This window comes from Hibiscus syriacus, unplaced genomic scaffold (genome assembly GCF_006381635.1).
Source record: "Hibiscus syriacus cultivar Baekdansim isolate YM2019G1 unplaced genomic scaffold, ASM638163v2 tig00112688_pilon, whole genome shotgun sequence".
Taxonomy (NCBI): domain Eukaryota; kingdom Viridiplantae; phylum Streptophyta; class Magnoliopsida; order Malvales; family Malvaceae; genus Hibiscus; species Hibiscus syriacus.
Window position 1 is genome coordinate 218,581 of NW_024063384.1, and position 12,209 is coordinate 230,789.

Genomic DNA, 12,209 nt, shown 5'->3' on the forward strand with positions numbered 1-12,209 from the left:
TATTCTACACTTCACCTTTCATAACCATTTTAATATCTTAACCTAAGCTTACGGGTTCTGGTTGAGGCAGTGATAAGCTAGGATGGCAGCTTTGTGAAAGGCTTTGATGAGGAAATCAATTTGTCGAGCGGTTTCCTTCCCGTGAGAAGCTCGAGAAGGACAACCCCGAAGCTGTACACATCGCTTCGAGGACTCAAATGTCCGGCACAAAAGCAAGTATATAGTTAAGTTGACGGATAAGGCCAGTTACTAATGCGTGAGCAGTGAGAAGAAGATACCGGTCATGATGTACTCGGGTGCTGCATAGCCATATGTGCCCATTATGCGAGTGGAAATGTGAGATTTGTCTCCCTCGGGTCCGTCTTGGGCTAGACCAAATTCAGAGAGCTTGACGTTGTAATCCAGTTTGTTGAAACAAAAACCATTAAAGGAATCCATGAAAACGTAAGCAAGATGATGATCTATTTAACAGCAATAACCAACCAGGTCGAGTAGAATATTAGAGGTCTTGAAATCACGGTAGATGACGGGCTTGTCCTCTTCAAGGAGGAAGGCGAGTCCTTTAGCAGCACCCACTGCGATTTTCATTCTAGTTGACCATGGAAGAGGAAGTAATACTCCTGTCAAAATTGCTTCTTTTTTTGGAATTAATTAACCTTTGAAATAAGCAGAACTGCATGCCTGCTATGTATGATGATCGTAAAGAGAAACCATGAATCTCGTATTGATTATGAAACGAACAAGAACTTATGAGATGATGTGAATATTGTCATTATGTTTAACAAACTCTTTTGAATATAACAATTAAAAATAGGGTAAAGTATAGTAATGGTCAATGAACATTTTTGAAGCTTGCATTTAGGTCCCTCAACTTTTAAAACCTGCAATATAGTCCCCCAACATTTAATCCATTTGCAATATGATCCCCACACCTATGAAAATTAGGGTAAATTATATAAATGGCCACTGAACTTTTCAGGTACTTGAATTTAGATCCCCTAACTTTTAAAACTTACAAAACATTCCTCAATTTCATTCTAAACCCCAAATTCCAAAGTAATTCAATTTCAATCTAAACCCTAAATTCCAAAATAATTCAATTACATTTTAAAACGCAAATTCTAAAATATTTCAATTTAAGGAGGAATATATTAGATTATCTTTAAGAACGTGATAGCGTTTTGATTTTTTTACTTTTGTGAAGAAAAAAAATACACTCCCTCCTCGTAAATGTAAATTTAGTGACCTTCAATAATTTAAATATAAAAAATGATAATGGAAGAAATTGAATAAAAAACACAATCTCTCACTGAAAAAATTAAAAATCAAAATCCTCAATTGACATCCTTATAATTTTTATTTATTTCAATTATAATTTAGTTTTTTAATAGTTCGATGTGATTATAAGATAGTATTTATTCAATTTTTTTAATTTATTAATAATATAGAAATACCCTACAAACACAATTGTTTGAATTTAAAACTTTTAAAGAAAATAACATTTTTTACCTATGAAATCACTTAACGAGTTATAATATAATTTTGTTAAGTGTATTAGAAAATTAAAAAATAGATCGTGCTAGAACTAAAAGAATACGTGACCATGAAATAAAAAATTTACGTACGTTACGAAAATATGACACAAACCCCATCTCTTTTGAGTTGACTGTTATCATCAACTTAGGGCATATTATATTAAATTATTGATTTTTTTATTTTATTTTTGAAGTAATCAACTTCAGTGTTTATTTTTTTATTGTGTTTTTTATGATTTTATTAAATAATTTTTCTACAAAAAATATTCGATGTAATAAGTAAATAAATATTTAATTATCATGGTAATATTTATATTTTAATTATAATAGAAATGACATAAAAATAAAATATATTTATACATCATTACTATAATTAACATAACTCATATATAAGTTTTTGACTATGCTATTTATGTAGTCTTAATATTTATATGAAAGATATAAAATATATTAACACGTATGATTAGATATAAAAACATACACAAATAATCAGAAGTATATTTATTTTTAAATAAATGAATTATTATCATATATTCTTACTACTGAAAACTTTTCATGTCTTTAAATTAATATTAAAAAATTATCATATGTTTTTAAATATAAAAAGTAAATTAATTAATAATTTAGTGACATTGGCGTCGTTTATAAAAAAAAAGAAATTGAAGTATTTTAGAATTTATGTTTTAGAATGTAATTGAATTATTTTGGAATTTAGGGTTTAGAATGAAATTGAGGATTGTTTTGTAAGTTTTAAAAGTTGGGGGATCTAAATTCAAGCACCCAAAAAATTCAGTGACCATTTATATAATTTAACCTAATTTTCATACGTGCGGAGACCATATTGCAAACAGATTAAATGTTGGGGAAATACATTGCAATTTTTAAAAGTTGGGGGACCTAAATGCAAGCTTCATAAATATTCAATGACCATTACTATACTTTACCCTTAAAAATAACATATTCATGCAAATATCCAATAATGAAATTATTGATTAACTATGCCCTACTAAAGAATAATTCGAAAAGAGTAGGTGGTAGTAGGAATAAATTTATAACTAATGAATTTGAGCATGAAAATATAAGAAACTTACTAGAAAAGAGGTGGTTTTCGACGCTCCCATTAGCCATATATTTCAGGGTTTTAAATAGAGGTCCGCGACCATGAAATAACGGTAGCGCTACTTCTCGATATACTTGCTAGGGTCGTAACAACGATCGCTATGACCACAATCGTGATAAACGAGACATGACTGAAACGCGACCCTAATCACGATTTGAAACCTTTATATACTTATAGATAAGCACCCGATGATCATCCTCACAGCAGTATCCAATTAGTTTCACCAAATTCAGATGATAAAGCTGCCCTAGAAATATCACCTCTGCCTAACACAATTTTCTCACCAGCTAAGATTTTTCCGGAAAATCAACTCAAAAAGGGAAAGGGAAAATACCAGCCATTCACGATGACCTTGATAACTGCTATTACCATCATGAACTTTCACAGCAACAGGAAGAGGCTGAATCTGATCCCTAAAATCCTCGGCAATGAAGCCTTTGTATACGTTCCCGAAACCGCCTCCACCCAATAACCGGTCCTGCCTGAAATTCGCAGTGATGATTTTTAGTTCTTCGAATGTGAATGCTATCAATGGTTTCACCGTCGAGTCTCCGCCGCGTAGGTCTTCTAATTCCTCCGGATTCGACGGCAGTTTATGTCAGAGTCGGAGGAGAAGTCGGAGGAGAAGAGAGAGAAGTCGGAGGAGAAGAGGAGGAACGAAGGAGTGAAGAGGAATTAGGAAGAGAAGAATGAGGGTTAGGGATTATGGAGAGTGAATTGGGAATTGAAAGGAAAGAGGGTTAGGGATTATGGAAGAGTGAATTGGGAATTGAAGAAAGAGGATTACCTGATGGGTTGAAGTCAGCTACAGTGATCCAGAGCAAAAGGGAGTGGCCCAACCAGGATGGCCCAAGACCTGTAATAACCAAAGCATGATACATATCAGTTTGTTAGGAGTTTGTTAGCAGAGAATGCCAGCTGGCAATTGTTAGATTCTCTGTACAACCTGTATCTAAATAAAACTGTTGTGTAATCACATTTTGAGGGCAGAAAAATGAATGAATGAACTTTTCTTCTCTCTGAATCCTCTCTATTCTCTCATCTTTCTCTCGAATTCTTCTCTATTTCTCTTCAATCTATAACAAATTGGTATCAGAGCCTAGATTCTGGCAACGTTTAGTGGGCATGAAAAAGAAGAATCAAGCTATGACAGAAACTGATTTGTCTGTGATACAAAAGCAGATTGAAGATCTAGTTGCGTTGGTGAAACAAGGCAAAGATGAAAGTAATCCACCTAAATGGTGGGAAAGTCAGGAGAATAGAATCACTGCTTTAGAGTCCAGAATGGCTACTAACCAAGGCTATGTGGAGGAACTGCTTAAGATTCTGACAGACAGAACAGGGGAGCAAGAGCATTCTGCTGGAGACCAGGTACAATCTCCTGATAATTCTAAAAATAGGGAAAAAACCATGTTTTGGTGACTGTGGTAAATGATAAGTCTAGATTTACTTATAAAACGGATGAACCTGGGATATTAAAGAGTAAACCTGATGCTTGTTTAGCTATTAAGAACAGTTCTAAGCCTGATAATCAAATGGGTGAAAACAGTGACTCTAGGCCTATTATGCTGGGGTTGGATGCTGAAAGAAAGGGGTCAGGGGGTTCATTTAGCAATACAGGAACTATGTGGCATAGACCTAAAATAGAACTGCCTTTCTTTGAAGGGGCTAATCCGAGAGGATGGATTCAGAAATGCATAAAGTATTTTTCTATTTGCAATGTTCCTGTTGAGCAGAGAGTGGAAGTAGGTACAATGTATCTAACAGGCAAGGCAGAAATCTGGTTTGATGGGTATATTATGCAAAAACATCATGTAGCATGGCATGAGTTTGAAGCTGATCTGTGTCACAGATTTAGTGACAGATCCTTTTCTGATATTGTGGAGGAATTTACTAAATTGACTCAGAAGGGGTCTGTGGAGGATTATCAAGAAAGATTTGAGGAATTGTAACCTCATATGCTTTTACAGAACCCTACTTTAAATGAGGATTTTTTTGTCTCACTCTTTATTAGTGGACTCAGGGATGATATCAAACATAGGGTCAAGGCTTTGGATCCTAAGAATTTGTCTGAAGCATGTAAACATGCAAAGCTTTATGAGTTATCTGTTGAGTTTGAAAACAGAAGGCTGAAGCCTACTTTTAAATCCACACCCTACCCAAGCCCCATTATTAGTTCTAAACCTGTTTCAGTGCCACTTAATTCCAAGCCTACATCACTACAAAACCCCAGGCAGAATCTTATTGATTACAGGAGGCAGAATAACCTTTATTTTAAGTGTGGTGATAAATTTATTCTAGGGCATCAATGTAAGAACAGACAGTTGAATATGATTACTGAAGAGTTTGAAAATTCATTAGAAATTTTTCCTACTGATTCAGAATAATCTCCACAAGCAGAAGAGGAAACTTTGAAAATTTCTATGAATGCAATTACAGGCTCTATTGGACATACTACATTGAGAATTCAAGTATTTATTCAGGGCAGATCATTGAATATCTTAATTGACAGTGAGAGTACACATAGTTTTTTGACTCCTAAGTGGGCTGATGCTGGTATACAAATTACAACCCCTTATCCTTTGGCTATCACTGTGGCTAATGGTCAGCAATTATTCAGTTCTGCTTGATGCAATAAGGTAGAATGGCAAATGCAGGGACACACTTTTGTATATGATTTCAGATTGCTTAAATTGGGTGGTAGTGATATGGTGTTGGGAGTTGACTGGATGAAATTGTTTAGCCCTATATTGATGGATTTCAATAATATGACCTTGAGTTTTGACCATCAAGGAGAAAAGATATGTATTCAAGGCCAACAGCCTTCCTCAGAATTACAGCAGATTTCAGGGGCTACCTTACTTAAAATGACTGCTTGGGATTAAGATATTATGGGTCACATTGTTTTGTTGACTATGTCAGGGAATTCTGATCCTATTCCTACTGAAATACAACAAGTCTTGCACAAGTACAACATTGTTTTTGCTGAACCAGAAGGATTACCACCTCAGAGGACTCATGATCATGCTATTCCTCTAAAGCCTACTGCTACACCTGTTAATCTAAGACCCTACAGGTTTCCTCATAATCAGAAAGTTGAGGTAGAAAAACAGATTGCTCGTATGCTTACTTCTTCTGTTATTCAGCCTAGCAAAAGTCCATTTGCATCACCCTGCCTTCTTATTAAGAAGAATGATGGAACTTGGAGATTTTGTGTGGATTATAGACATTTAAATAGCATGACAATCAAGGATAAATTCCTTATTCCTATAGTGGAGGATTTATTGGATGAGTTGCATGGGGCATTTTATTTTTCTAAGATTGATTTGAGGTATGGATACTGGCAGATTAGAATCAGACCGGAAGATATTTATAAGACATCCTTCAGAACACATCAAGGCCATTATGAATTTAAGGTGATGCCTTTTGGCCTTACTAATGCTCCTGCTAAATTTCAGGCTCTTATGAATGATTTATTTAATTCATTCCTTAGGAAATTTGTTTTGGTCTTATTTGATGACATTTTGGTTTACAGTAGTAGTATGCAGGATCATATGAGGCATTTGCAAATGGTTTTGGAAGTTTTGCAAAATAATAAATTATTTGCAAAATTGTCCAAGTGTTTTTTTGGACAACAACAGGTGGAGTATTTAGGTCACATAATTTCTGCTGCAGGGGTATCTACTGACCCTAGCAAGGTAGAAGCAATGCAGACTTGGCCCATACCTAAGACCATTAAATCTTTGAGAGGTTTTCTGGGATTGACAGGGTATTACATGAGGTTTATCAGGCATTATGGTATTATTAGCAGACCTTTAACACAACTCTTGAAGAATGATGGGTTTCAGTGGAATTCTGATGCTTCCATTGCTTTTGAAGATCTTAAAAGAGCTATGTGTTCTGCTCCAGTATTGGCATTACCTGATTTCTCTAAAAAAAATTATTTGGAAACTGATGCAAGTTCTGGGGGTGTTGGGGCTGTTCTGTCACAGGAAGGTAGACCTATTGCTTATATGAGTAAGGCTCTAAGTCCTAGACATTCAGCACTGTCTATTTATGAAAGAGAATATCTTGCTACTCTTTTGGCTGTTTTTAAGTGGAGGCATTATCTGAAAAGTGGACCCTTTGTTATTAAAACTGATCATGAGCCTTTAAAATTTCCGTTGGAACAGAAATTGACTATCACTATTCAGAAGAAGAGATTAACAAAGCTATTGGGGCTGGACTATACTATACAGTATAGAAAGGGGAAATTAAATGTTGTTGCTGATGCTTTATCTAGAAGATGGGAAGACCAAGCTCAGTGTTTTACTTTAGGAGTGACACTTTTAATTCCTACTTGGGTGCAAGAAGTGGAGGACAGTTATCAAGGTGATATTTTAGCTCATAATTGGATTTCAATTCTGGCTATCAATCCTACTGAAGACAATAAATGGAAATTTTCTAATATTGTTCTTAGATACAATGGAAGGGTCTATATTGGGGCTCATGGAAGTCTTAGGTTGAAAATTATTCAAACCTTACATGACTCTCCACAAGGTGGTCATTCAGGAATTCAGGCTACTTATTACAGAGTTAGGTCTAATTTTTATTGGCCTAAACTTAAAGCTATGATTACTACTTATGTGAGATGTTGCACAGTTTGTCAGCAAACAAATGTGGAACATATATCTAAGCCTGGTCTATTACAACCTTTACTTGTTCCTAATCAGGCTTGGGAAGCCATTACTATGGATTTCATAGAAGGACTACGTACCTCATTCAAGAAGAATTGCATCTTGGTTATTGTGGATAAATTTACAAAGTATAGTCATTTTTTGGCCCTATCTCATTCCTATTCAGCAGCTGATGTTGCTAAGTTATATTTAGACAATGTTTACAAGTTACATGGTCAGCCTAAGATGGCCATCTCAGATAGAGATAGGACTTTTACCAGTTCTTTTTGGAAAGAACTGATGAAGCAGTTGGGCACTCAGACAGTTTTCAACACTGCTTACCATCCAGAAACAGATGGTCAAACAGAAAGAGTTAATCAATGTTTAGAGCAATATTTGAGGGGTTTTTGTTTCTATCAACCTAAGAAATAGGCTAAATGGTTATCACAGGCAGAGTGGTGGTACAATACCACTTATCACACTGCTATTAAACTTACTCCATTTCAAGCTTTATATGGCTACAAACCACCTATTATGGTTTGGTCTACTGATGTTACATTACAAACAGTATAGATTATGGTCACAAATAGAGAACAGATCAGACAATTGGTGAAACAGCAATTAGAAGTGGCTAGTAATCGAATGAAACAACATACAGACAAGAGAAGATCAGAAAGGGTTTTTTCTGTTGGAGATAGGGTTTACCTGAAGCTGCAGCCTTATCGACAAACCTCAATTGCTCTGCGAAAAAACCTCAAGTTAGCAGCCAAGTATTATGGTCCATATACAATATTGGAGAGAATCAGAGAGGTGTCTTATCGTTTGGACTTACCAAATTCTTCGAAGCTTCACCCAATGTTTCATGTGAGCCTTTTGAAGAAGTTCATCGGGGACTCTTCCCCTGCCGCCACAAATCCTCCTGCAGTTGATGAGGACGGACAATTAAGTATAAAACCTTTGAAGATTATGGGTAGGCGTATAATCAATCGACACAATCGACCAGTTACTCAACTTTTGGTTCGATGGACGAATTTGGATGCTTCGAATGATACCTGGGAGGACTATTCGGTTCTCAGGGGGCAGTTTCCTGCTTTTGATCCTTGGGGACAAGGCTCGTCTCGTGGGGTGGGTATTGTTAGAGTCGGAGGAGAAGTCGGAGGAGAAGAGGGAGAAGTCGGAGGAGAAGAGGAGGAACGAATGAGTGAAGAGGAATTGGGAAGAGAAGAACGAGGGTTAGGGATTATGGAGAGTGAATTGGGAATTGAAAGAAAAGAGGTAATTGAAGCGGGAATTGAAGAAAGAGGATTACCTGATGGGTTGAAGTCAGCTACAGTGATCCAGAGCAAAAGGGAGTGGCCCAACCAGGACGGCCCAGGACCTGTAATAACCAAAGCATGATACATATCAGTTTGTTAGGAGTTTGTTAGCAGAGAATGCCAGCTGGCAATTGTTAGATTCTATGTACAGTCTGTATCTAAATAAAACTGATGTGTAATCACATTTTGAGGGTAGAAAAATGAATGAATGAACTTTTCTTCTCTCTGAATCCTCTCTATTCTCTCATCTTTCTCTCGAATTCTTCTCTATTTCTCTTCAATCTATAACAGCTTACTGTCTTCCCTCTTTACTTTCGCATGCTCTTTCGATGAATCTGAAAAACCAACATATTTTACATATAAGAAAAAAAGTGTAAAACAGAGTCTATGATACTTGAAAATCATGAGTTCCGAACCTGATTTGGGATTTGATGAAACTCTGTAAACAGAAGGCTTCCACTTACACAAGCAATTCCCCATCACGGAAAAAACCTAGAACGAACCAAAACTAAAACCCCGGATCAAAAAAAGAAAAAAATAAAATGAAAAGACTCTGTTATCATGAAAAACAGAGAGAAGTATTGTGACAACAATGGTGATGTAGGGGGCTAGTGCTTGGCCATGGTTGTAGTGGATATGGGACCACGAAGGGGTTGTTTTTGGTTTTGGATTGGATTTAGCTAGAAGATATTGAAAAAGGGTGTTGAAATATTTGTGTGCTTTTGTTTTTGGAATGTTGGTAGAAAAATGAATATCTATGGGCGGGGAAATTCTGCGGTGCGTTTAAAAAACGGTTAAAAAATGACGTGATCAATTAAATAAATAATCGGTTAAAATTTAGACCGGTTATGTTATATCATTTAACCGGAAATATTATCAAGCACAATAACATATTAGGTACCGTTTATATAATGTAATAGGTAGCGCTTATATAATAAAATAGGTTAATTACTATAAACATTATCAAGCACAATAATATATTAGGTAAAACTTATATAATGTAATAGGTAGCGCTTATATAATAAAATTAGTTAATTATTGGAAACATTATCAAGCACAATAATATATTAGGTAGCGATTATATAACGTAAAAGGTAGTGCTTATATAATAAAATATGTTAATTATTTAATTTGTTATTATAATATATTAAATAAACGTCTAAAATATTACCAAGGATAACATAATCGGTTATTTACTTAAAACATTATCAAGTATAATAATGTAAACGGTAAAAAAAAATAGGCGCTACCTATTACATTAAACTACCTACCAGATATGTTGAAAGTGTCGATACCATTTAAATAAGTATCGACACTTTTGGAATTTAAAAGAAAAACAGTAATAGCGCCTATAAAGTATCGATACTTTATAAAAATATATCGATACTTTACAATATAACAGGTAAAAATATGACAAAACCAGTTTCATTATGACAAAGCCGATAAAATACCGGATATGTTGAAGTATAATGTTTCTAGTAATACATATTTTTTATATAAGTGCTATAATGTTTAAGCGTTAGTAATTAACAGTACCTATTTTATTATATAATGCGCAATTACCTATTTTACATTATATAAGCGCTACCTATTACATTATATAAGCGATACCTATTACAATAAGCGCTACATATTGTAAAGGATCGATACTTTACAATATAACAGTTAAAAATATGACAAAATCAGTTTCATTATGATAAAACCGGTCAAATCCACCTGATATGTTGAAAGTATAGATACTTTTTATAAGATGTATCGATACTTTGTTGAAAGTTATGTAATTTATGTTTCAAAATTTTTTAATAGTGTTTCATGTTTTCACCTACAATATTAATTTAATAATTTCATTTACACAAAAATTATTTGATTGTTTTGATATTTTATAAAATATTATTTAAAATTTAAATTTAATAATTTTAACCAAAGATAATAATAAATATGTAATATCTATGTTTATTATTTTTAATTTAATAATAATATATACTGTAATGTAAAAATAAACCATTAGACGTGTATAATTATTAAATTAATATCTTAAAACTCACTAAAAATAACCTTAAATTAATATTTTCACACTGAAATAAGTATAGATACTTATATATATGTATCGATATTTACCGATAACCAAAGTTTATCGATTACCAAATTTTTTAATAATTTTTTATTTTTTTCTACCTAAAATATTATTAGTCTGTCAATATAATAAATAACGTTAAATTAAATTTATTAAATATATTTTAATATATTTGATAATATTATATATTAATCGTATATTAGTCGTCTTTTATGGGGGTGGGCGTATTGTTTTGTTATTCCTATGGATGGTACTTGTGCTTTGTCCCCCTGATTTGACGTTGGTGTTTATTGAAAGACCGGACAGGCACAAAGACAGGGCTGGCGAGAGAGCTACTTAGCGGTTCATAATCTGTATCCATACTGAGAATTGAGAAAGCTTTACAAAAAGTTTCTCTAATTCTTTATTTTATGAAAAGTTTAAAATTAATTTCTTTTTATATAACCACTATCTTTTAATTACTATTCGATTAATTCGGATAAGATACTATATAGACAATAGCATCATTCTTAACCCAGTTTATTAAATTAAAAAACGCCAAATTTTGAACATCTGACCTTACTCAAGGGATCAATTGCATCTCACTACTCTTATGGTTATTGGTTCTTATTTTAATTTATTAAAATTTGATCATTTGTTTTGTAAAATTTTAAAAACTAATCTGATGGTTAATAAACACATTAATATAAATTATTAGTTTAAAATATTTTTTATTAAAATAAATATTTAATACTATTGAATTTTATAATTAAAGGTCATCTATTAAAAGATAGTATATTTTTTATGAGTTTAAATGTAGTTATTTTACCCAACTCATTTTTATAAGAGAAATGAAATATTTTGATACTATTATTTTAGAGTTGATGATTTAATTTCATTGTAATATAGATAAATTTTTCACCATTAAAATATTTTTAGACAAAATTTTAAAACTTAAGCTTTTATAAAAAAAATGAAATTAAAGAGGCATAAATCAAAATTAATACAATTAAAATATATGAGTTCTCAAAATAAAATTATTGAGAATTAGGATTATTCGATTTTTAAAGATAAATTAATTTTCAATATATATATATATATTTAAGTTTGTTTTCTTAAATGATCAAGGGAAGAAAAGAAGAGGGTGAATGAATATCACATGTTATATATTTATGAGTAACATTATTTTTATAATAAATAATATAAAATGAAATTTAAATAAAACATTAAGTACTTATTTTAATTATTTATTTAAAATAAAATAATTTAAATATTAATTTTTTATAATCATTGATTTTCAATCTATTGATTTTTTAATCCAAATTAGACTTTTGAGAAATCTATTACGAAAATGACTCTTCTAACTCAATTTTCTTCATTCATAAAATCATGATTCGAATATTTGATATTATTTAAAGGTTTAATACATCGTTCTACTAGATGAACATATTATTAATATTATTAATTTTTATTAATTCTTCACATATAAATTAATCAACTATTAATTAAAAATTAAAAATTTGAGCAATA

The 12,209-nt window shown here is 32.5% G+C and overlaps 1 pseudogene; it reads right to left on the reverse strand.

Moving 5' to 3' along the window:
• Positions 1–48: 48 nt before the first annotated feature.
• Positions 49–9,289, reverse strand: LOC120182568 (annotated as a pseudogene).
• Between the last annotated feature and the right edge of the window lie 2,920 nt (positions 9,290–12,209).